At 39.9% G+C, this 26,054-nt stretch overlaps 1 protein-coding gene and 1 pseudogene across 2 annotated transcripts in view; one reads left to right on the top strand and one right to left on the bottom strand.

Moving 5' to 3' along the window:
• The window catches only part of sema4ba (sema domain, immunoglobulin domain (Ig), transmembrane domain (TM) and short cytoplasmic domain, (semaphorin) 4Ba), a 150,119-nt gene that overhangs the window by 21,574 nt on the left and 102,491 nt on the right, over positions 1–26,054 (top strand). The gene's annotated exons all lie outside the window — the stretch shown is intronic.
• Positions 6,184–6,292, bottom strand: LOC131352445 (5S ribosomal RNA; annotated as a pseudogene).

Here is a 26,054-nt window from a genome sequence, read left to right on the forward strand (position 1 = left end):
GGTTAGTAGGTGGAAATTCTGACTTAATAAAGTTGTTAAAATGTTAAATGATAAAGTTAAAATGTTTGACACTTTACATTATTAAGCAGTTTTGAGTATATTGTTTGACATGTTGATGTCTTGATACTGAAAGCCTTATATCGAATGATACTTGAATGAAACAGTCAATATAAATAGACTGCATACCCCAATTATCTTGTTGGATTTACTTTCCAGAGACAGATCGGGCAGCTGCAAGTTGCCGTAGTCTAATCTCTAAATGATTAGCACAGGAATGGGCTCATGGGATATAAATGGACAGATCCTCCTTATCTTTGAAGGAGACACTTCCATGGTTGTGGTTTTACAGACAGAAGAGCCTTGTTCAACCAAGAATGCCTAGACTGCTTTGATCTGACATAAAGGCTACACTAACTCTGATAACCACTCTATGGCATGATTTTGGTGAGCAGAAAATTCAGGTGCTTCTGTCAGCCAAGAACAGAAAGCTGAGTCTGCAGTGGGCACAGGTTTGCCAAAACTGGACAGCTGAAGACTGAAAAAATGTAACCTGGTCCAAAGAATTTCGATTTCTGCTGAGGCACACATGGTACGGTCAGAACTTGTTTCATCTGTCATGGGTGGGGGAGGTGGGCAATGTTATCTTGGCATACTTTTGGACCGTTAATACCAATAGACTATTGCTTAAATGACGCAGCCTATTTGAGTTTTACTCCTTACCCTTCATGTTCATAATTTACCCATCTTTTCATGGCTATTTCCAGCATGATAATACACCATGCCACAAAGCAAAAGTTGCACAAAGCTGGTTTTATGAACAAGACACTGAGTTCAGTGACTTCCCAGTCATTGAATTTGAATCCCATAGAACAACTTGATGGCCCTAACCACTACTGTGTCTGTATGTGTGTGTTTAGGTATGTATATTCAGGTACCCTAACCAATTCTCTAATTTTAATGAATTATCAGCATTATAGCTGAATTATTTAACACAAAACCAATTATTGTAAGGTGACATTGGATTTAAATCTTTATTAAAAATATAAAATTAAAATAACGTGCTCTCATAAGTAATAAAACCCCAGCACATTAGTATTTGATAGAGCCACCTTTTCTACAGTTACAGGTTTAAGTGTTTTGGGATATATATGTACCAGCTATGCATGCAGTGTTGGAGAAATTTTGGCCCATTCATCAGAGAAGGCCACCTTTCATACCTTCATTCTCCAGTTCTGAAGTGCCCATTGTAGAACTTTCTGGTTTTAGACAGGGGTCAGCCTAGGCACTCTGGCCAGTGAGTGATTGCATGGTCCTATACATGGCAAGCTGTGATGTAATATGTGGTCTGAAACGTACTGTAATAGCCAGCATTAACCTTTTTCTGCAATATGTGGCACATTAGCTCTTCTCTGGGATTAGACCTTAGGCACCCATGAGCTTGCCACCAGTTCATTGGTTGTCCTTCCTTGGACCACTTTTGGTAGGCATGCAAATAACACTCCACTAGACCAGCCATTTTGAAGATGCTCTGACTGGCTCTACTTTAAAGTAGCTCAGATCATTACACTTGATTATTTTTGTGCCTCCAACCCAACACCTTTGAGAACTGGTTACTTGTTCCCTAATATATCCCATCCCTTGACAGGTCCCTGTCGACTGAGATAATCAGTGTTATTCATGTCACCTCTCAGCAGTTTTAATGTTGTAGCAGATAGCTACATACTTTATTAGTTTATATCGTATACTTTTTTAGTTTATATCGTGAGAAACCGGTTACCTAGAAAACAATTCTAGAATTGTTTTTTTGTTGTTTTTGTTTTTTTTATTCTGTGATTAATTACAATCCAATACAGCAATTTGAAAGATCAAGTGCTGCCCATTTGTATTTATTTCACATAATACATTAAACCATTTTTTTGCAAACTAGTTCTAGGATTTGTATAGTTTTCTCAAAAAAGTGATGTTAAACCACTAAGGATAGTGTGGATCTCAATAATTATCAAAAACATTCTAAAACATATGACTGCTACATATCCATGCATATTCAGGAGAGTATTCTAAAGATGTGTACAAAATTAGGATCATATGATGTGATGATAAGAAGTATGGTGAACGTTTTCGTCTACTTGTTTGGCCAAACCATAAAACTATTGCTTTTGTACTATTCAGCCTCGCCCAACTAAATTTAAGTTAAACAGTGATCATAATAAAGTAGGCTATTCATTGTAAAATGCAGATTATACATGGAATGAGGTGAAATAAACATTTAAACTTAATTTAACCATTATTCTCTACTTTAAAATAAGTATTGTCTTCTGTATCTTGAAACAGGAGATGAAAGTCTATTGAGATTCTCTAATGTATTCTGTTACTATTGATGCATGCTCTCTCTCTCTCTCTCTCTCTCTCTCTCTCTCTCTCTCTCATGCTCTGTCTCTGCTTAATTGATACAGCTTTTTCTGGCTGATACTTATTCAATATGGGTTAAGGGAATTACAGCAGTTATCTTTAGAATGTGGTGAATGCAGGATTCAAATGCACATTTGAGCTACAGTGAATTAACACCTGAATCTTGAATTAAAAGTGAGTCAGATCTACGATCTCTGCACACCTCTGCACATAAAGTTTTATTAGCCATGGTTCCTTGTATTGCATTGTAATGCTAAGAGTCTGAATGAATAACAAAAGCGGTATAAACAGCTTCAATGTGATTTAAGCTTTTACAATTTTTATATTATTGAATATATTAATCAATTTAAAGCTGAAACCATTGCCACTTGGAGCAATGCAAAAACAAAATTGTATTGAATTTATATTTTTTGTATCATTACATCTCCACAAATTACTCATCAGACCGTTAAACTCAATAATTAAAATAAATATATTGAGATTTATAAACAGTATGGCTGCCACATACCAATCAATCCTAGTGATGCAGAATTTGGTTTACTCATGGCCTGTTTAGTAATATAAGGATCTGATGTGGTCTGCAAAGTTTGAAACATTCTCTTTCTGTGGGGGTCATTGTTGATTTTCATTCTCATTCATTCATTTTCCTTTAGCTGTTTCACAAGAACCATAAGTTTGATTGATGTGAAGTTTACAGCATCATTGTGCATCTGTAAGTGGATTTTTAATAATGACCACGTTACTTCAAGAACATGGCAGCTGTCAACTATTAAGGTTTCTTCATGCATTTCAAAAATTAAAAATGACCTTTGACCTGATAGCAAATTTGACATCTATATTCATGTTTGTTCCTTTTTTTGTTTTATTTAATTTAACAAAAACTGACTCCCTGAGTTTTTTTTACCCCACAGATCTTCTGAGAGAGATCTTCTGGACCAGTCAAGCAGTGCTAGTAGATCAGAGGGAGCCTGGTTCAGTGCGAGGAGTAATAATATCTTTGAGGTTAGAGGGAGCTGGTCCATTCTTGGCTTTGTAGGCAAGCATCAATGTATTGAATCTGATGCGTGCAGCTACTGGAAGCCTGTGGAGGGAGCGCAGCAGTGGGGTGTGACTTGGGCCGATTGAAAACAATTTGAGCAGCTGCATTTTGGATCATTTGCAGTCAGCAAGACAAATTGCATTCAGAGGTAGACCTGCCAGTAGACATGTCTTTTTGGTGCAATGTGTCCTGTCTTGTGTTGTTTTTGTACTTTGTCTTTGCACGGTTAGCACCTGGTTGCACATGTTTCACTTTATGTGGCTAGTACAAACTTCTGTCCTAGCTCTGTGTTGTTGTTTCTGTTTTTGTAATTATATGTTGAATGTTGTTTGTGTGGCACGTTGTTGTTGAAACGTTGTTTCATTCCACAATGCACTGCGTCAGCTATATGTGGTTGAAATGACAATGACTTGACTTGACCAGAGAGTTGCAGTAGTCCAGTCTCGAAATGACAATAGACTGAACAAGCACCTGAGCAAACTGTGCAGAAAAAAATGGCTGAAGCCTTCTGATTTTCAAAGTCAAAGAAGCTTTATTGTCACTTCAACCATATATAGCTGATGCAGTACACAGTGAAGTGAAACAACGTTCCTCCTAGACCAAAGGTGCTACACATAACAAAGACAAAGTACAGTGACGCAGACAAACATTGAGCTAAATATAGAGATAAAACTAAACTATACTTAGGGTGCAAGAAAAACTAGACATACAACAGAAGTGCACAGGATGACAAGACAGGACAGTGCAGACAAACATGTATACCGACTCTGTGCAAAAGAACAGTGGTGTTCAGCGAAAACCGACATGAGTGTGTCACATTAGCAACATGGGAGAAAAAGGACAGTTGATTGTTCATGGTTACCCCACGGTTGCAAGCAGTGGCCAAAGGGGGAATCAAAGAGTTGTGCAGGGATATTGCAAGATCCTGGGGATGAATCACCTGAGATGACGAGCAGTTCAGTTTTGCTGGGATTGAGTTTCAACTGATGAGCCATCATCCTCAGTAATATGTCCCCCAGACACGCTGAGATCTTTGCAGAAGCCATGGTATCTGGGGGAGGTAAGGAGAAGATAAGTTGAATATCATAAGCATAGCAGTGTTAGGAGAACCACTCTTAATAAAGATCAAGATTCAGCATCTCATATCTCCATATATATATATATATAGTATATGTATATTATATGTGAAAAATAAAACAATATAAATAAATATGTGTAGACTCTATAATGTACAGAAGATACAGTATATGAATATATGTAGATAAAATGGTCAACACTGAAATGGTGTTGCAAAAGAATATAGTATGTACAGTGTGTATATGTAAGATAAATATATTGTAGATGTGTATATAAGGCAAAATATAGTGACCAGTTTAACAGGGAGTAAAGTGACAGTGCAGTGGGCACACACAGATGTACAGAGAAGATCTACAGTGAGAGTGTTATTGTGTGTACAGAGTAGTGCAGAGTACAAAGTAGTGCAATTTTCATGTGCAACAATCAGCTGAAGTAGAATGTTATGTTGTGTGGGGGTAAGACCAGAGAGTCCAGATCCTAGGTGTACTGGTTGAGGGCCGAATGGCCTGCAGGAAGAAGCTCCTCCTCATTTTCTCTGTGTTCGCCTTCAAGGAACGGAAACGTTTCCCTGACCTCAACAGAGAGAAGAGTCCATTGTTGGGATTGCTGAGGTCCTTCATAATCTTCCTGGCTTTGGTCCAGCACTGCTTGCTGTATATGGTGTCCAGGTCAGGAAGCTCGGTGCGGATGGTACGCTCGGCTTATCGCACCACCTTCTGGAGAGCTTGCCTGTCCTGTTTGGTGCTGTTCCCAAACCAGGCAGTGATACTTCCCGTCAGGATGCTCTCAATGGTGCAGGTGTAGAATGTCTTTAGCACCTTTGAGGGCAGTTTAATGTTCTTCAGGCATCTGAGATGATAAAGACACTTCCGGGCCTTCTTCACCAGGGTGTTAACGTGACAGGACCATGTCAGGTCCTGCGTGATGTAGAGACACCTAGGTACCGGAAACTGTCCACTCTCTCCACTGGGGTCCCGTTGATGGTGAGGGGCTGGTAATTCCTCTCCTGCTTTGTGCTAAAATCCACTATCAGCTCCTTAGTCTTGCTGACGTTCAGGAGGAGATTGTTGACCTGGCACCATGTCTCCAGGTTTTTAATCTCCTCTAGGTAGGCCGTCTCGTTGTTATTGGAGATCAGGCCCACCACCACAGTATCGTCTGCAAACTTCACGATGTTGGTGGAGCTGGAAGTGGCCACACAGTCAAAGGTGTACAGATAGTACAGCAGGGGGCTCAGAACACAACCCTGGGGGGCTCCAATGCTGAGGGTGAGTGAGGGTGAGACATGGTTGCCCACCCGTACTGCCTGAGTTCTGTCTCACAGGAAGTTGGAGATCCCACTGACACAGGGATGGGCTAAGGCCCAGGATCTCCAGCTTAGTGATGAGTATGGAGGGAATTATGGTGTTAAACGCTGAACTGTAGTCGACAAACAGCATTTTGACATAATTCCCCCTTCTGCTGTCCAGATGACTCAGGGCTGCGTGATGGAGGTGTGCAATGGCGTCCTCAGTAGATCGGTTGGGACGGTACGCGACCTGTAGCGGGTCCAAGGTGTCAGGTAGGGAAGAAGTGATGAAGCACTTCATCACCACTGAGGTCAGGGCCACTGGACGGTAGTCGTTCAGGCATGCGGGCTGGGGTTTCTTGGGGAAAAGAGCTTACAGCGCCTGGTATTCCCAGGCGGTCTCCCATCCAAGTACTAACAAGGCCTGACCCTGCTTAGCTGGCGAGATCGGGCATTCTCAGGGTGGTATGGCCGTAAGCTACGTGTTTGTGTGTGTGTGTCAGTCCAGTTCCTGGTAATTCAGGAGTCTGATGGCTTGGAGGAAGAAGCTATTACACAGTCTATGTGAGAGGGCCAGAATGCTTTGGTACAGTTTTCCAAATCATACATCTGGAGCATGCAGTCATCTACAATACTTTTGGCTTTGCAGATGCATCATGTGGTGTAAATGTAAAAGAGGAAAGAGAGACTGATCTTTTGAGTTGTCCTCACTAGTCTTGTGGTCCATACAGTCTTGTGGTTTGTGATAGTGCAATTCCCATACGAGACAGTGAGCACACAGACCTGACAGGCCCCAGTGCAGTGGTGTTGGAGATGCTGTTCTTGATCTGCAATGAATAACTGTCTCCCATTCAGGAAATCCAGGATCCAGTTGCAGAGGGAGGTCCCAGGCCTAACCAGGCTTTTCAGCCAGGGTCTGAGGGTTTGGTGAATGATGATTTATGGTGAATGATGAACTGAATTCTATGAACAACATTTGTACATATAGTACTGTGTACATGTAGAAGGTTTTAGGCAGGTGTGAAAAAATTCTGTAAAGTAAGAATGCTTTGATAATAGAAGTGGTAATAGTTTATTTTTAGTAATTAACATAATTAAATTAACAGAAGAGTAATCCAAACCGATTCAGTATTTGGTATGACCACCCTTTGCCTGCAAAACAGCATCAATTCTTCTAGGTACACTGCACATTGTTTTTGAAGGAACTCTGCAGGTAGGTTGTTCCAAAAAACCACAGATCTGTGGATGTAGGCTGCTTCAAATCCTTCTGTCTCTTCATGTAATTCCAGCCAGACTCAATGGTGTTAAGATCATGGCTTTGTGGGGAACCATCACTTCCAGAACTCTTTGTTCTTCTCTATGCTGAAGATAGTGTTGTATGTTTTGGAATGTTCTACTGTAGAATAAATGTCCTACTGCAGAATAAATTTGGGGCCAATCAGATGCCTCTGATGGTATTGCATGATGGATCTGCCTGAATTTCTCATCATTGAGGGCACATTTACCAAATCTTCAAATCCATTTGTAGAAATGCAGTCCCAAACTTGCAAGGAACTGCCAACATGCTTAACTGTTGTCTTCAGATACTCATTATTGTATTACTCTTTAGACCTTCTGTGAACAACCTGCCTCCTACTACAGCCAAATATTTCGAATTTTAAGTCATCTACTGCCATTTTTCTGCACCCTAGTTCTTATGTTTTCATGCATAGTTGAGTCTCTTAGCCTTATTTTTATATTGGAGGCCACAATTTTTCCATAAAGACCACTTCTGGCCAGTGTACCTGGGTCCTAGTGTTTTCTGCCAATTCTCTGCTGATGGCACTGCTGGACTTTAGATCTGGGTACTCTAGCAAGATTCAAGATTCAAGAAGCTTTTATTGTCATTTCAACCACATATAGCTGGCGCAGTACATAGTGAAATGAAACAAAGTTTCTCCAGGACCTGGTGCTACATAAACATACAACAACAAGTTCAATACTAAACAACAAACAACACCACAGAGCTAGGACAGAAGTTTGTCTTAGCCACGTAAAGTGCACAGTGTGCAGTTGATGCAAACAGAGCATAGACAAGACAGTGCAAAAAAGACAATAAATACAATAAAGACAACACAAAAGAACACAGGACACTTAGCGCTGAAAAGAAATAAAAGAACGTGTACTGGAATGTAAGTGAAATAAAATAGATAAAGTGAAATGTAAAAAAAAAAAAAAAAGTATTGTGCAAAAATATTGTGCAAGAATACACAGCAGCGGTTGAGGTAGTGCAAATAGAATAAACATAAATATAACTATAGCAGCGGATGACAGGTAGAGGTAGTGCAGTAAGTAATGAACAGTATAAATTGTGTGTGTGTGTGTTTGTGTCCACACAGTCAAGAGAGAGTGTGTGTATATGTGTGTGAGAGACAGAGAGTTAATATACAGTTCAGTCCTGAGTGAGAGTGTGTGTGTGTGTGTGAGAGAGAGTGTAGAACAGTTCAGTCCTGAGTGAGAGTGTGTGTGTGTGAGAGAGTGTAGAACAGTTCAGTCCTGAGTGAGTGTGTGTGTGAGAGTGTAGAACAGTTCAGTCCCGGGTGTTGAGGAGCCTAATGGCTTGAGGAAAGAAACTGTTACACAGTCTGGTTGTGAGGGCCCGAATGCTCCGGTACCTCTTTCCAGATGGCAGGAGGGTGAAGAGTGTGTGTGAGGGGTGTGTGGGGTCAGCCACAATGCTGTTGGCTTTGCGGATGCAGCGTGCGGTGTAAATGTCTGTGATAGAGGGGAGAGAGACTCCGATGATCTTCTCAGCTGTCCTCACTATCCGCTGAAGGGTCTTGCGATCTGAGACGGTGCAGTTCCCAAACCAGGCAGTGATGCAGCTGCTCAGGACGCTCTCGATGGTCCCTCTGTAGAACACAGTCAGGATGGGGGAAGGGAGATGGGCTTTACTCAGCCTCCTCAGGAAGTAGAGGCGCTGCTGGGCTTTCTTGGTGATGGAGCTGGTGTTGAGTGACCAGGTGAAGTTCTCCGCCAGATGGACACCAAGGAATTTGATGCTCTTGACGATCTCCACAGAGGAACCATCGATGGACAGCGGAGAATGGTCACACTGTGCTCTCCTGAAGTCAACAACCATCTCTTTGGTCTTGTCGACGTTCAGGGAGAGGTTGTTGGCTCTGCACCAGGCTGTTAGATGTTGCACCTCCTCTCTGTATGCTGACTCGTCGTTCTTGCTGATGAGACCCACCACGGTCGTGTCATCAGCGAACTTGACGATGTGGTTGGAGCTGTGCATTGCTGCACAGTCGTGAGTCGTAGCATGCTGTTGATGTAGAGCAGAGCCTAGAAGCACAATGCTCCAGCACCGTCCGCAGCTCCAGGAGCAATTGATGCTGTGTTTGGTGCATGCAGGCCTCTTCCAGGAGTTTGGAGGGTTTAGGAAATAGGAATCCTAAGGCAGGAAACTCATAAAGCATGCTTTATTTTACTTGCCTTTTTCAGTGTTAACATTTTACATATACCCACATGCACATATTCACACACACATGACTTGGCTCCTGGCTCTTGTCTCTCCCTCTTTTATCTCTGCTGCCACTTGATTGTCCTCTGCAGCAGAGAACAACCATATCAGGAGTCAAGTTAAGAGGCTTTTGACAATTTGACCATATATAGCTGATGTAGTATACAGTGAAATCAATCATTATTCCTTCAGGACCCTGGTGCTACGTAAAGACACAGAGCTACATAAGACAACACAGAACTAAGGGGCTAAAGAGTAAAAAGAAAATGAACCTATTGACAAAGTGCATGTGTGCAACCCTTGACTTACCAGTTGCATTACAGATTATGTAAATTATTGCATGGACAATATAATCCCCACCAAGACAGTACACTGCTTTCCTAATAACAAACCCTAGGTGGCAAAATACATCAAAGTATCACTTAACAGGAAGATGTCTGCCTTTAGGAATGGTGACAAGGAAGAGTTGAGAAGAACACAGACTGAACTGAGGGGAAAAAATGGGAATTTTACAGAAGGAAGCTGGATAATAACAAGAGAGAGCTGTGGAATGGTATGAGAACCATCATTGGCCATGGAAGAAGGACTGTCCAGGTGATGGAGGGAGACCTAAATGAGACCAATGATTTAAATCTGTTTTTTAAAAGGTTTGAAAATGCTTTTAATCAACCTCTTCCCATCTCCTCCTGTGACTCCCCCACACCAGTACAACAACCCCCCTCTTCCCACTCCTTTATACCACATATATTTCAAAACCCCTCCCTCAGTACATCATCTCTTCTCAAAGACTCCTGTCCTTCCACAGCAGACCTCTCCCCCACCTCCTCCATAGGGCCATCTTCTATGTTTCTAAAAATCATCACCACAGAGGATGCATGGAGAGAGTTCACTCGCCTTCACCCTGGTAAAGCTGCAGGCCCTGACAGCCTTAGCCCCATGGTACTCAGCTGTGTGCAGTGTTTCATTACATATTCAACCTGAGCCTGAGCATAATGACTGTAAGCTGGTCCTGAAACACCCAAGAACAACAGTTGAACCATCTCTGTACACCCTGCAGTTCTCTTATCAGCCCTGTGCTATAGTACAGGATGCTATCATTTACCTGCTCAACAGAGCTTACACCCACCTTGAGGAAACAGGCAACACTGTGAGAGTCATGTTTTTTTTTTTTTTACTTCTCCAGTGATTTTTAACACTATACAACCTGCACTGCTCAGTGATAAGCTACTGGACATGTGACTGGATGCTCCTCTGGATTATCACAGGTCGTGACAGTATGTGGGTCTGCAGAACACAGTCTCAGACATCATAGTGAGCAGCACAGGTGCCCCCAGTGGACACTCCTGTCTCCGTTTCTGTTCACACTCTACACATTAGACTTCAGACACTGCTCACAGTCTTGCCAGCTGCAGAAGTTCTCTGATGACTCTGCTATTGTAGGCTGTATTAGCAGAGGTCATTAGGCTGAGTACAGGAGTGTGGTAGACAGCTTTGTGGAGAAGTGCAAACAATCACCTGCAACTCAATGTCTCAAAGATGAAAGAGCTAGTGGTGGATTTTAGGAAACAGAGGACTCCCCCAAGCTCAATCAGCATCACTGGCACTGAGGTGGACATTGTGAACAATATTTTGGTGTCCACATAGACAACAAGCTGGAACGGACCAAAAACTCTGATACACTGTTTAAGAAAGGTCAGAGTTGCCTGTACTTCCTTAGGAGACTCAGGTCCTTTAATGTATGCAGAACTATGCTGCAGATGTTCTAACTTTTGGTGGTAGCCAGCATTATCTTCTATGCTGTAGTGTGCTAGGGTAGCAGGGTGAAGACACCTGATGCCAACAGACTCAAGAAGCTTATTAGGAAAGCATGCTGTCATTGGAGTGGAGCAGGAGTCTCTGGTTGAGGTCTCTGCGAGGACAATGCTGAGGAAACTTGTCAGTATCTTTGATAATGCATCACACCTCCTTCATGCTACACTGGAATCCTACCAGAGCACATTCAGCCATAGGCTGAGACCACCAAAGACCATTAAACTCTATAACTCCTTCCCTCTTAGGGGAGGAGTTATGACACAATGAACACTGACAGTATCACGTGCCATTATATGCACTATCCCAGTTGCACAGTAATTGCAATACGTACATTAATGAAATACCATGTGCAATATCATACCATGTGCAACATCACATTATGTGCAATATCATATTATTTTCAATATGTTATTAGTTCCCTAGCACCTTTTTGTACTTTTGTGTACATTTTGTATATATAGAATATTTCATTTATATATTTTTTTCTTGTAATCCTAAGCAGTCTCTGGCAAAAGAATTTCCTTCAGGATTAATAATGTTCTCATCTTAATCAGTGCAAGACATTGCAAACAGACAATACAATACATTACGAGACAGATATATAAAGATAACACCAACCATTATATAGTCTGTTTGGTAGGCAAAAACAGTTGAGAAGCATTTAAAAATATTAAGATGTAATTTGAAAAATTACAGTTTGTAGCTGCATAAAAAACGCAGAGATGCTGCTAAGCTTTCTTGGTGGTGGAGCTGGTGTTGAGGGACCAGGTGAGGTTCTCTGCCAGGTGAACACCAAGGAGTTTGGTGCTCTTGACAAATCCTCATGGAGTATCCATCAATGTTTAGCAGAAGATGGTCACTATGTGCTCTCCTGAAGTCAACAACCATCTCTTTTATTTTGTTCACATTTAGAGATAGGATGTTGGTGCTACACCTGGCTGTTAGCAATTGCAGTTCTTCTCTGTATGCTGACTCATCTTCTTTCAGTTGAAACACACCATGCTTTTGTTATCAGCTTGATGTAATCAACTTGATGTGGTTTGAGCTGTGTATTTCTGCACAGTTGTTAGTCAGCAGAGTGAAAAGCAGTGGACTGAGCACACAGCCCTGAGGGACTCCAGTGCTAAGTGTGGTGGTGTTGGTGACACTGTTCCTGATCCAGACTGACAGAGGTCTCCCAGTCAGGAAGTCCAGTATCTACTTGCACAGGAAGGTGTTTAGGCCCAGCAGGCTCAGCTTTTCAATCAGGTCCTGAGGGATGATTGTGTTGAATGCTGAAGTCTATGAAAAGCATTCCTACATATGTGTACTTTTTGTCCAATAGTTTATGGGCCAGATGGAGGCTGATGGCAGTGGCATCATCTGTGGAGCAATTAGGATGATACGCAAACTGCATGGGGTCCAGTGAGGGTGGCAGCATGGTCTTGAAGTGCCTAATGACAAGCCTCAGAAAGCACTTTATGATGCTGGGTGTGAGTGTGACAGAATGATAGTCTTCAGCACAGGGAAGATGGTACTGGTCGTGAGGCATGTTGGAACAAAAATACTGCTCTGGAAAATGTTGAATATGTTAGTTAAGGCATCTGCTAGCTGGTCTGAAGTGTTGCCTGGTCCAACAGCTTTCCGTGGGTTAACTCTGCATATAGTTTTCCTTACATCAGCCTTGGTGAGTACCTGGTTTTTGTGAAGAGGGATGATCTTTCTTGCTGTTACGTTGATCTGTGCCTCAAACCAAACATAGGAGTCATTCAGTTATCTGGAAGGGAGGCATCACTGTCACAGGTAGGTGAAGTCCTGTAGATAGTAATCACCTGGATGCCCTGCCACATGCCACAAGTCATTAATATAATTGAGTACAGGTGTATGATCCTTCCCACTCACATCCCACAGCTCCACCCTTCATTCATAAACCGGGGCTTTACCCCACCTTTCAAAGTTTGATTAAGCAACTGGCATGGATTAAAAAAAAATTAAAAATTTGGAAGCTTATTGTATAGCTCTTTGACAATTTTTCTGATAATTCACTCCTCTGTCAGACATCTTGTGAGGAGCACCTGGTCATGGCCGGTTTATGGTAAAATGATGTTCTATCCACGGATTATGGCCCCAACAGAGCTCACTGGAACATTTAAGAAGTTTTGAAATCCTTCTGTAACCAATGCCAACAGTACACTGTAAGGTCTAAGAAGTTCACTTTATTTAAAAAAAAAAAAAACAATTGCTTCATTTTTTGTAATGTACACTTAAACAGAAATTTTAACTTGGTTTAGTAATCAAAGCTAATACTTCTTGAATAACTTAACTAAAAAATATCAAATTAATTTAATTTTTCAATTTCTGTTAACATACTCTTGAAAGTTTACTAATGTTAACTTAAGATGTTATAGTAAGATTACTGTATTAATTCAGTTTAATTAACAGTGTTGTATATTGTACCACAAACATCTGAAATACTGTTGTTCACAACATGGGTTTAATCTATATTTTTAGGCTATTGAGACAAATATTTGCAGTCCGTTTCCACATTTCTTTAAGTAAACTGAACCTGTATTTCTACTAGTACAAAATGCACTCAACACAAGCTTGAAAATCCAAATCTTTTATTGTAATAAACATTATAAATGGACATTAAGAACATCACATATTAAAATGATGCGTCTACACATGTCCATGTAATTAAACAGCACACAACTGAATTTCATTTACATTTCTTAACATTCTGCTGTCAGCAATCATCAATAACTGAACCCGTCACTGTAAACTGTTAATCATTTAAACCACTGGCCACTTGAATTTAGTGCAGTTAACACAACATATGCCAACACCACTTTAACAAGTTAGCATTCATAGCAGAAAGAAAAGAGATCAAAGTTTAGCTTAAAAGCTGATTTTTGAGGGTTTGGATTTTCGGTAACAATCAGAAATAACAATAACTTCTGAATAAAATCAGATGTGTACTTCATTGTCTTTGGGTAGTCTAAATTTAGAGCATATATCAAAGCAAAAATAAGACATACAGCTTGTGGCAAATTTTGGGACATCATCTATGACAATCTTTCTCTCCAGAAACAGTATTAGAAATATTCTAAAGAGTTCCATTCTATACTCCTATACTATATTCCATACAATGAACAGGAACTCTTGAGCTAAATAAAATAATGGTCTCAGACACTTCCTAGTGCCTGATTCTTGTTGACCACCAGAGCAAGTGTACAATGCAAAATCAAGCACCAATCAAGGAAGTTTAATCGAGGTTCAGATCATTATTACCAGAGAGAGATGACAAGATTAATAGTGAGAGTTTCAAAACAGATCATTTCAGAAGACAATGATTAAAACAGCATGGCTTTGAATTATTTTAATTAAATAATTTTTTCTCAGCACTACATGCCTTTAGAACACTTGAATTATACACAAGTTCCATAGACTACTTTATTTGCATCCTTCTGAATTATCATCATAATTTTGAAGTATGTTTTGGAAAATATTCAGAGTAAAAACTATTCAGACCCCAAACATTTAATACTCTAGGATATCTTGATGTATACCATCATGGAATTAAACAAAACAATTAAAGAAAGCAGAAACACCAACATTACTTACAAAGTGCAAAAAACTCCTCTGGGTCATTCCCCAGAAAGAAAGACCCTTCAGTATTGCAGTGTGCACAAAGTTACATCAGATGACTATGGAAAAAGTGAGACAGAGGAAGGCATATTATAGGACAAAGTGAACAATCATTCAAATTATGATTCAAAGATGACAGTAGTCAACATCATAAAAGAATACCTCTGAATCAGGCTCACACATTATTTTATCCAATGTTCTTCCCTGACTTCCTCCCTTTTTCTGAAAAATTTCAGGCAAATGTGCAGAGTATGTCCAACGCTGTGTAGAACTCAGATCTCCAATTTTTGCCAGATATGCAACTGAATTCTGTGAAGATCTAAGCACAGACATGGAGTGGTTAGTAACTTTCAAATATAAAATTCATAAAAATAAAAAAAATAAACAGAAAAGAGTGGATAAAAAACCTGTCTTTCTGTGAAAAGTGCTGGCAAATTCACCAAGATCCCACAGACAGGAGGTTCAGAGTGGATGATTTCCTTCTGTCTTTTTCTTTGCTTCTACAAGTTCTGTTCTTGTACATTCTTGACTTTCTTTGTTCTTTCCATTGGGAAAGCTTGGCAAGAAATATAATTAAAACTGCCTTGGGTTTTTAATGCCAGTCCTGGAAACACTGTTTGATGTTGTACCTCTCTTCTTCACTACAGCCACATTTACGCAATTTTGTTCTGTAGTTGGCCATTTTAAATTTCAGACTGTTTTTCCAGCCAGCTTAACCTGTTGAGCAGCCCAGCTCAGTCAAACAGGGGTTGGTTAGAGCTGCAGCAACTTGGGCAAAGTCTTCATCACTGGGATATACCTTAAAGGTGTACATGGCCCCCACCAAAACTTCTATTATGTCATGTTTTAGGTCTTTTCCAACATTAAAACTTGTACCATCATTCATATAAGCAAGGTTTCCCTGACTGAGATGCTATTCAACATTGACAGAAAATTTGAAGGAATATGTGACATTGAAGGAATATGTGAGCTGCAGATTCTCTTTCATTTTTCAAGGCCTCAACATCAGCTGGTTTTTCAGAAATGATTATTTTTCAGATGTCACTGTCATGAACAATAACACAAATTATCAGACATGGCTAGCTGAAATTCTATAACAGAAAAAAAAATCTAGTCATATATGCAAGCAAGAATAAAAAAATTACAATGTAATTTAGCAGCATATGTCATGCTTCAATGTCACCTGCCAAATCGCCTGCCAAAGGGAAGGGGTTATTCAGAAGGCAGAACAATTTGTAGTGAAGGCAAACTGCCAAATTAATAAGAACACAAGTGCTCAGTGTACCATGCCTTCTGGGGTTTACAGAGGAACATTATGGTAGTACTGACCACAAAGAATTCTCAATCTGCATGAATTCTGGCAAACCTGAACAAGATTTATATTTACATTTCTGGCATTTGGCAGATGCTCTTATCTAGAGCGATGTACAAAAGTGCTTTGAAGTCTCAATCAATGAATGCATTAACAGTAGTTCAGTAGGTCACAGACTTACGACTCACGTTACTATCAGCCTAAAAAGTTGTTGGAGCGGTAACTGAAACACGTAATAATGATTACTGCCATCAATGCTGCATTCAACAGGCATGACAACTGGAAATTATTTCATGAAGTATGAGGCTCTCATATTGGCTATGGAAAGATGTCCTCAATAACTGCCCTGACAAGCTTTTTCACAACTGAGCTGTCTCCCTCACCATAGTGCTTCACAATAACCTGACATATTGTGCTATTTAATAGAGGCTCAGATAATAAATGAATCTGATTTAACTGTCTTGTGTTGTACTATTGGAAATGTGCAAGATCGTCTGCATTTTCAGAAATAGTGGTGCCAAATTGTGTTCCAATTTTTGTTTTGTGTCATTCAAATTAATGTGTTCCTCTGCTATATTACATTTATCTTCACTGCCTGAGCTGTAAATGAACGGATGTGATGGACCTTCATCTGTGTGACTAAATGGAGTACTTGACACCCCCCAGTTTAAAATGCTCATGGCAGTGGTGCTGATGTGCCTTACTTTTATGGGCATTAAATGTAGAGAACATATTTGTATCAATTGAGCTTTGTCTTTAAAGGATAGCGAACTTTTTCACTATTCGTCAAATGAGTACTCAAATGGGCAAAATAATCTGACTCACTGCATGTCTCAATTAAGTCACAAACATAACACTTGTAACATACCCATTAGAATTTTTCGGTTCACTCGGAGAAGAAGCCTGAGTCTGCTGCCACTGCCTCTACTGATATCAGGAAAGCTTTCTCTCAAAAAACACACAGAGAGACCGTGATTGAAGAGCAAAACTCTTTGAAAGTTACTGAGATGAACATGGAGTATTTGTGCAGAACAAACATGTAATATTCAGTGTTATCTATAAGTAAACAAAAGATGGTTGACACTAACGTGGTGATGTGTTCACTGGCGGTTTGGTGAGTTTATTATGCATTGGTTGTCTAAATAACTGTCAGCAAGTGTCTGTGTTCGGCACATGTTCATCAAAACAGAACAGAAAGAATTTCTAGGACAAAACAAAGTGTATAATGATCATAAGATGAGGTCATAAACAAATAGTATCACACAGTCAGCCCAGGGCAGAGCATGCCGAGATATATTCAAAATATATCAAATGTACTCAATACCAGAGCACGGCCAAGCCTACAAGATATCCCAATTTTCTGTTGAGAATGGGCTTTTGTTAAATGGACACTCTAAATAAAGGCATGGTAAAGGAACAACTTGAATATATTCCATGGCATATGCGATAGTGCTTAAGAAGTTGTGCCCTCTTTTCAGATGTGTAAGTGCAGAACTTACATTTCCACTGCATGACAGCTCATCAACACGCAATCTGTATAAAAAAAGAAAAAAATGTACTCTTTCATTTCACGGATGAATAGATCTGTGTTTCTTGAAAGTGCATGTTATATGTAGTTGGGCAATGCATACTTATTTTAAAACTAGGACAGTTATAACTTTTAATTCTTTTTATACCATGGTCTATCAAAATACTGCCTAATCTTGCAGCAAACATCTATGTGAGTAGATTGACTGTGTTAGTCTGTAAATAAACCAAATTAGCTTAATCAAGTATTCAATGGGGTGGGGTGGAGAATTGATGGGTCTGCTGAAAACTCATAAACCCTCAAAATGGTCGTCTTTTTTGAGGCGGCCTGCAGATTACCGTAAACTGTACCATAATATCAAAATAAATGCGCACACTATTATTGTCACCACTGGCTTGACTGGAGTCTGTATTCTTTGTCGCATTTTTTATGCAGCCTGTAGAGTTAAAAATGTTTATTCTAAAAGAACCTGTCTGAAGACACAGCAGTCTGCTGCAGTCATCTGTACTCATCTGTCTGGATTGCCCTGTCCTTAGGGTAAAATCGGCCTGTCTGTCTATCTTGCCTCGCTTGTTCAAAAGTAAATGCAGCCTGAGTACACATGCTGCAGAATGTTATTCATGCTCAATAATACTAATTCCCTAAGAATTTATTTGACACTTTTTAGTGAGTTGTTATTGAATATTGAATAAGCCATGTCATGAGCCACTTCTGCCGATCTCTAGTTGCCTAAGTTGTGTGAACATGGGCTACTATGGGCTAATAAGTGGCACAAAATAGCATGTAACTACCAAAGTCTGGAAAATGTCACACTAATTAAGACTAGCAAATAAGTTCATAAAAAGGATGTTTAAATTATTCAATTCAAGAGATTTCCTTGAATTTGTTGAAGGAAACTTACGACACATTTAACCTCTCCGGATCCAAATCCTCAATCCACTTGCTTTAACAAGGTGTGGGGGAGGGGAAATTGTGCTCGAGTGCACATGCGTAATAGAAAGACTTGCCCATTTTGAGTCATTTTTGTTAAATTATATTAGTAATGTCAACTATTTGTTCTAACATTTTACCAATAATTTAAAAAATGTAGTAAACTCAATGTTTTGTTTAAAATCAAATAAATGTACTAGAGTTTTTATCGTAAGATTTACATTTCTGGCATTTGGCAGACACTTATCCAGAGTGACGTACAAGAGTGCTTTGAAGTCTCCAACAATGAATACATTAAAACTGGTTCAATAAGTCACAGACTTAGGATACCATCAGCCTAAAAACTGTGTTGGAAGTTCTTTTTTTAAAATCAATACATAGAACAAAACAGAAAAATAGGAGATATTTTAAGTGCTTCAGGAAGAGGTAGGTCTTCATCCATCATTTGAAGACAGTCCATGAATCGGCTGTGTGGACACCTAGGGGAAGTTCATTCCACCACTTTGTTGCTAGAACAGAGAAGAGTCTAGATGAGCAGTGCTGTTAGATTGGAGGGAGCGAGGTGCTGTGTGAGGAGTAATAAGAGCTTTGGGGTAAGAGGGTGCTGGTCCATTCTTGGCTTTGTAGGAAAACGTCAGTGTTTTGAATCTGATTCATGGAACCTATTGGAAGCAAGTTGAGGGAATGCAGCTGTGGGGTGATGTGGAAGAACTTCGGCAGGTTAAAAACAAGTCGCGCATGCTGTATTTTGGATCATTTGCAGTGGACAAATTGCATTCAGAGGTAGATCTGCCAGTAGAGATTTGCAGTAGTCCAGTCTCAAAATGATAAGAGACTGAACAAGCACCTGAGCAGCCTGTGTGGATAGAAATAGCCGAATCCTTCTGATGTTGTACAGAAGAAACCAACATGAGCGTGTGGCATTGGTACATGGGGGAAAAGTACAGTTGATTGTCTATGGTTACCCCAAGATTGTTAGCAATGGCTGAAGGAGAGATCAGGGAGTTGTTTAAAGATATCGCAAGATCCTGGGCTGGGGATGACCAGCAGTTCAGTTTTGCTAGGATTGAGTTTCAGCTGATGATCCGGCATCCACAATGATATGTCTGCTAGACATGCTGATGTCCGAGCAGAAGCCGTGGTATCTAAAGGAAGGTAGGAGAAGATAGGTTGGGTGTCATCGGCATAGCAGTGGTTAGAGAACCCATGTGATGATATAACTTTGCCAAGAGTTTGAGTATAAAGGAAGAAAAGGAGAGGACCAAGTATTGAGCCTTGTGTGACACCAGTGGGGAGTCTGCATGAAGCAGATGTCCTCTCCATGTTACCTGATATGAGCAACCATCCAGGTATGAAGTAAACCATTCCTGTGCTGTTCCATGAATTCCAAGACTCCGAAGTTTGGACAAGATAGTCTTGTGGTTTACTGTGTCAAATGCTGCTGAAAGGATGAGGGGGATGAGGACAGATGAGAGGTTGGCTGATCTAGCAGCATGTAGTTTCTCAGTAACAGCCAAAAGGGCAGTCTCTGTGGAGTGTGCTGCTTTGAAGCCAGACTGGTTGGGATCATGGAGGTTGTTCTGCAAGAGTTAGGCCCTGTCCACATGATAGCGGGTATTTTTAAAACCGCAGCTTTTTTATGCGGATTGGCCTTTTGTCCACATGCAAACGCAGCATCAGGTCACTGAAACCAAACATTTTTGAAAACTCCTGCCAGGGTGTTTTTCAAGTTTTTCAAAAACTCCGGTTGCAGTGATATCGTGTAGACAGTGAAACCGGAGATTTTTGGCATGTGAACAGGGTTGCCAGATTGGACTGAAGATTTCCAGCCCAACTACAGCTTAAAACCTGCCCATTTAAAAAAAAATACCAGCCCAAAATGCATACTGTTATAACTAATACAACAACAAACAGTTATAACAGTTAATAACTTTGTGATATCGGCTTAACGAGTAGAACAATTACAACAACCCACTAATCAAGACTGAGGTCTGACTGGACAGGACTCTCCTGAACCTTATTGTCTAAACTGAACCATATAATTAAAACATCAACATAACATATTACACTTTATTGTAAAGTTTGTTTTAATAGAAAATTAATAAAATATCATGTTTATAGTCAAAAATAAAAACCCGCCAGTTGCATCAAAAACCAGCCCAGATTTTATCAACCCACCCAGTGCACTTTTTCCCAGTGAGACGTGACCAAAAGAAGCCCAACTGGACGGAAACCCACCCAATCTGGCAACACTACTTGTGCGGCGTCTCAGGTTTCTGATTGGCCAACATGGCTTTACAGTTGAGATTATATTGCCACCTGTTGGTTTTGCATACTCTTGACAGCGCTTCAGACTGTGTTTTTGCATTTTCATGTGGATGAGTTTTTTTTTTTAAATTGAAGGAGGAAAAACTCTGTTTTTAAAAATACCTGTGTACGTGTGGACTAGGGCTCAGTCAGACAGGTGATTATAAACATGCGTTCAAGAATTTTAGAAAGAATGGAGAGAAGTGATATCGGTCTGTAGTTGCTGATGTATGAGGGATCCAGAGCAGGTTTCTTCAGAATGGGGATAACCCTTGATTTTACAGTGTATGCATTCCAACAGTAAGGTGGCAAAGGTCTTAAGAGACCTCTTGGGCGACACCTTGGTAATGTGACACCTTTTTATTGGTCATTAGTTGGTACTGAATCAGCTGACATTAATTTGCAATAAGAAAGGGCAGGATTGATTTTTAAGTACTGATTTCTCCTGAATTTACTAAACTATTACTGGGCTTACAAAAAACATGCTTATTGGCTTCATTGGCTTCACATACAGACTGATGCATAGCAGAGGCTAAATCATGCAAATCAACATCACTTGCTGTGCTGATCACAATAGAGTTGCCATTCTTGCCATCACAGTTCTCAAGTACGGTAGTAACTTGAAAATGAAATATCTAATCAATTCAGACAAGCATTTCCATTCACAGACTTTCCAAAAACTCAATATACAATAATCATCTTTTTCCAGCTGCCAAACTTTAAGCAGTGGCAGTACCTGGGTCTAGTTAGTTAAATGTGGTGACTTTTATATTGATAATATTTTTGCTATTTATACTGATCTTGTTTAAAAAATAATTTCCAAACTTCAGTTTTTTTCCCTCCAATATCTTCAGGTTAGTCACTTTATTCAAATTGATTTTTATTCAGTGTTCCCCCAAATGCCTCCTGAATCACAATTCTTTTTTGTGGGTCCCCTTGCACCGTGAAGGATTCATTTCCAAAATATATAAGTTAATTAAGTTAATGTCATTTAAAAAGCTATCAACAGAAAAGATCAATGAATAATAGATAGGAGGGCAGCTTTATAGAAATATTAAAATATACAATAAAAATTACAAAGTAAAAATTTAACCAGACTCAAAAGGAACACATCCTTATATTAGTGATACTGGAGAGTGAAAATATAAATAATGCCCTTTCTACAGCTGTTAATAATCAAGTGAAATTATGCAGCCAAGAGCTCCTGTGCAACAAATAGGTCAGCGATTTAACACTAATTCCTTCATGCCAAAGCCTTTAAATGTTTAATGCTGAAGACCTGAGTGCAAAACCAACTGCCGTAACAGCAATTTAAAGTCCGTGCCATAGTCTCCAAGTTGTTCTATCTACAGCAGTCCCATGAGTCACCAGGCTGTCCACACAGAGGCATCCCCAGCAGCAGTGTGTTAAGTCTCCAACCAGAGGTAGGGCATCAGGATAGATCAGGCATGTCTGGAGAGAACAAGCAGTCTCACTGGTAACTCAGAACACTGGGAGTTTAGGGGTAGCACATTTAGCCCAACAGAGAGAGAGAGAGAGAGATACTTGCAATCATGTGATGAATAGACATTGTACATTATGTGCAAAGTGCAGGTGGGTAATCTAGCAAGACTAGCTATCACAACATAACTAAAAGGGAGAGATGAGGGATTATGAGACATAGAGCTTGCAAACAGTCAGCAAACCTGACTGAACATTCAAGAGTAGTAAGGTGATGGTGACCGCATCCAAACACCCCAGTCCACCAAACACTCTATGCCCATGACTGGCTGGAACTATTGATAAAAAGATATTCATAAAAAAGATTCACTAAACAAATGTTTTTTTTTTTAACCTGGACTTAAACACTGAGTCTTGAACACTAATTGGAAGGCTGTTCCATAACTATGGGACTTTGTTATAAAAAGCTCTGCCACTACCTGTAGCCTTTACTTGAGGTACTTCAAAATAACCTGCACCTTTTGATCAAATTAGGCATGATGGATCAAACCAAAACTTCACTCAGGTACTGTGGTGCAAGACTATTCAAGGCTTTATAGGTCAGAAGTAGTATTTTATATTTCTCATCTTAGCAATATTTCCGAGAGCTTCAAATGAGAAACTGGAGTCAGTAATCATCAGACCAAGGTCTTTTACTGCTGCACATGATGAAACAGCCAGGCCATCCAGAGATATTCTGTAATCAGAAAGCTTAATTCTTATTTCTGCATGTGTTCCTAATACAAGCACTTCTGTCTTTTCAAAATTAAGGAGGAATTTACTAAGCATCTGCTGTCTAATGTCCTTTACACATTTTTCAGTGTTAATAAGCTGGTGCCTCTCATCTGGCTTTGCTGAATCATAAAATTGTGTCATCAGGTATAACAGTGGCAGCTGTTACCATGTTTCTGAATAATTGAACCAAGAGGTAGCATATATAAGGAGAAAAGCAGTAAACTAAAACAGGACCTTTTGGAACACTGAACATAACCTTAGTATGCATAGAGAAGCCACCATTTACATCTACAAACTGCTTATGATCAGTCAAATAAGTTCACCTGAGCCAGGAGAGGACTGTTGCCTTAACATCAACAACATTTTCTAGTCTAATAGAGCTGCATGTTGGGCAAGGATCTACTGCCAAGCTCTTTAGGCTTGAGGATAGAAACAAATTTTATACTGTTTTTTTTCCCCCAAATGAATTTAGCAATAGCTGTATTTTAGCCCTCAAAAGTTATGGTTTAAATAACAGAATAAATACTGAAACAAGGCATACTGGATCAGTGATAGGGGAACCCTGGTGACAGTCTTTCTGAATAGGAAATCTATTTCATAGTAAACCATTAGTGTTGACCATAGCCAATGGATTAGAGTAAAGAAGATTGACTATATGAATATATTTGGGGCCCAAATTAAACTTCTTTAACACTTTAAACAGAAACCTCCATTTAACCCTGCCAAATGCTTTTTCTGCATCAAGGCATATACAGTGAGGGAAAAAATTATTTGATCCCCTGCTGATATTGTATGTTTGCCCACTGACAAAGAAATGATCAGTCTATAATTTTAATGGTAGGTTTATCTGAACAGTGAGAGAATAACACCAAAAAAATCCAGAAAAACACATTTCAAAAAAGTTATACATTGATTTGCATTTTATTGAGTGAAATAAGTATTTGACCCCTCTGCAAAACATGACTTAGTACTTGGTGGCAAACCCTTGTTGGCAATCACAGACATCAGACATTTCTTGTAGTTGGCCACCAGGTTTGCACACATCTCACATCTCAAGGAATTTGGGCCTACTGCTCTTTGGAGATCCTCTCCAAGTCATTAAGGTTTTGTGGCTGACCCTTCAGCTCCCTCCACAGATTTTCTATAGGATTAAGGTCTGGAGACTGGCTAGGCAACTACAGGACCTTAATGTGCTTCTTTTTGAACCACTCCTTTGTTGCCTTGGCTGTGTGTTTTGGGTCATTGTCAGGCTATCCATCCACAACCCGTTTTCAATGCCCTGGCTGAGGGAAGGAGCTTCTCATCCCATACATGGTCCCGTCCGTCGTCCCTTTGATGCGGTGCAGATGTCCTGTCACCTGGGTATGGTGTACTTGGGGTCATAGGCAGCATTCCTCCTCCTCCAAACACGGCGAGTTGAGTTGATGCCAAAGAGCTGGATTTTGGTCTCATTTGACCACAACACTTTCACCCAGTTCTCCTCTTAATCATTCAGATGTTCACTGGCAAACTTCAGATGAGCCTGTCCATGTGCTTTCTTTAGCAGGGGGACCTTGCAGGCGCTACTGGATTTCAGTCTTTCACGGTGTAGTGTGTTACCAATTGTTTTCTTGGTGACTATGGTCCCAGCTGCCTTGAGATCATTGACAAAATCCTCCAGTGTAATTCTGGGCTGATTCCTCGCCTTTCTCATGATCATTGAAACTCCATGAGGTGAGATCTTGCATGGAGCCCCAGACCGAGGAAGATTGACCGTCCTTTTGTGTTTCGTCCATTTGGGAATAATAAACTGTTGTCACCTTCTCACCAAGCTGCTTGGCAATGGTCTTGTAGCTCATTCCAGCCTTCTGTAGGTCTACAATCTTGTCCATGGACAGCTCTTTGGTCTTGGCCATGATGGAGAGTTTGGAATCTGATTGATTGCTTCCTTTTGTGGACAGGTGTCTTTCATACAGTTAACGAGCTGAGATTAAGAGCACTCCCCGAGAGTCCTCCTACTGTAATCTCAGCTTGTTACCTGTATAAAAGACACCTGGGAGCCAGAAGTCTTTCTGATTCATAGGGGATCAAATACTTATTTCACTCATTAAAATGCAAATCAATGTATAACTTTTCTGAAATGCGTTTTTCTGGATTTTTTTTGTTGTTATTCTGTCTCTCATTGTTCAAATATACCTACCATTTAAAATTACAGACTGATCATTTCTTTGTCAGTGGGCAAATGTACAAAATCAGCAGGGGATCAAATAATTTTTTTCCCTCACTGTAATAGTAGCTGTATCACCATCTATAGTCAAATTATGATCATTATTTTCAGTAAACATTGTATGTTGTCTGAGCCATATCAGGATTTAATAAATTCTGTTTGGTCACTTTTAATGATCTTGGGTAAATTCTTGTCCTAATAACAGGCTAAAGCTTTTGCCACAATTTAGTGGTCTACATTTAAGTAAACTGATCAGGCAATATGACAGACAGTTTTATGGATTCTTCCCTTTTTTTAAGAATCATCTTTTTTTTTTTATAAATTTCGAGTGGGAAGCCATCCAGCCCCGGGGCTTTTTCGAGGATGCATGGAGTGAATAGCAGCAAGATGTTGAAGGGCATCTGATCCTCCTTTGACTGAAGGCAGAGATTCTCTGATGATTCTTATAAAATCCTTAAAAATAGAATAAATTTTAACTGGGTCATACAAAATAGTTCTCTTAATTTGACTAGATTTATTCCCATATTGATAAAACATTTGCAAACTAAATGTTATTCATTTTTTTTATATGTTCAGAGTAATCCAGATAATCCTTAGATCTGGTACAAGTTAAAAAAAAAAATTGCAGTTGTTTTGTGTGCATGAAGTTGTGATGCAGTTCCACTCTTTGGACCTCCTCTTCTAATTTTTTCACATTTTTTTTGTTCTGCCTGTGTTTTGTGCCATCCATTGAACCATATAATATGGCCTTGTAAAGTAGCCTTAGGTGCATCCCATTTGGTTACGCTATTCACTAGACA

Source organism: Hemibagrus wyckioides, linkage group LG04 (assembly GCF_019097595.1).
Source record: "Hemibagrus wyckioides isolate EC202008001 linkage group LG04, SWU_Hwy_1.0, whole genome shotgun sequence".
Classification (NCBI taxonomy): Eukaryota; Metazoa; Chordata; class Actinopteri; order Siluriformes; family Bagridae; genus Hemibagrus; species Hemibagrus wyckioides.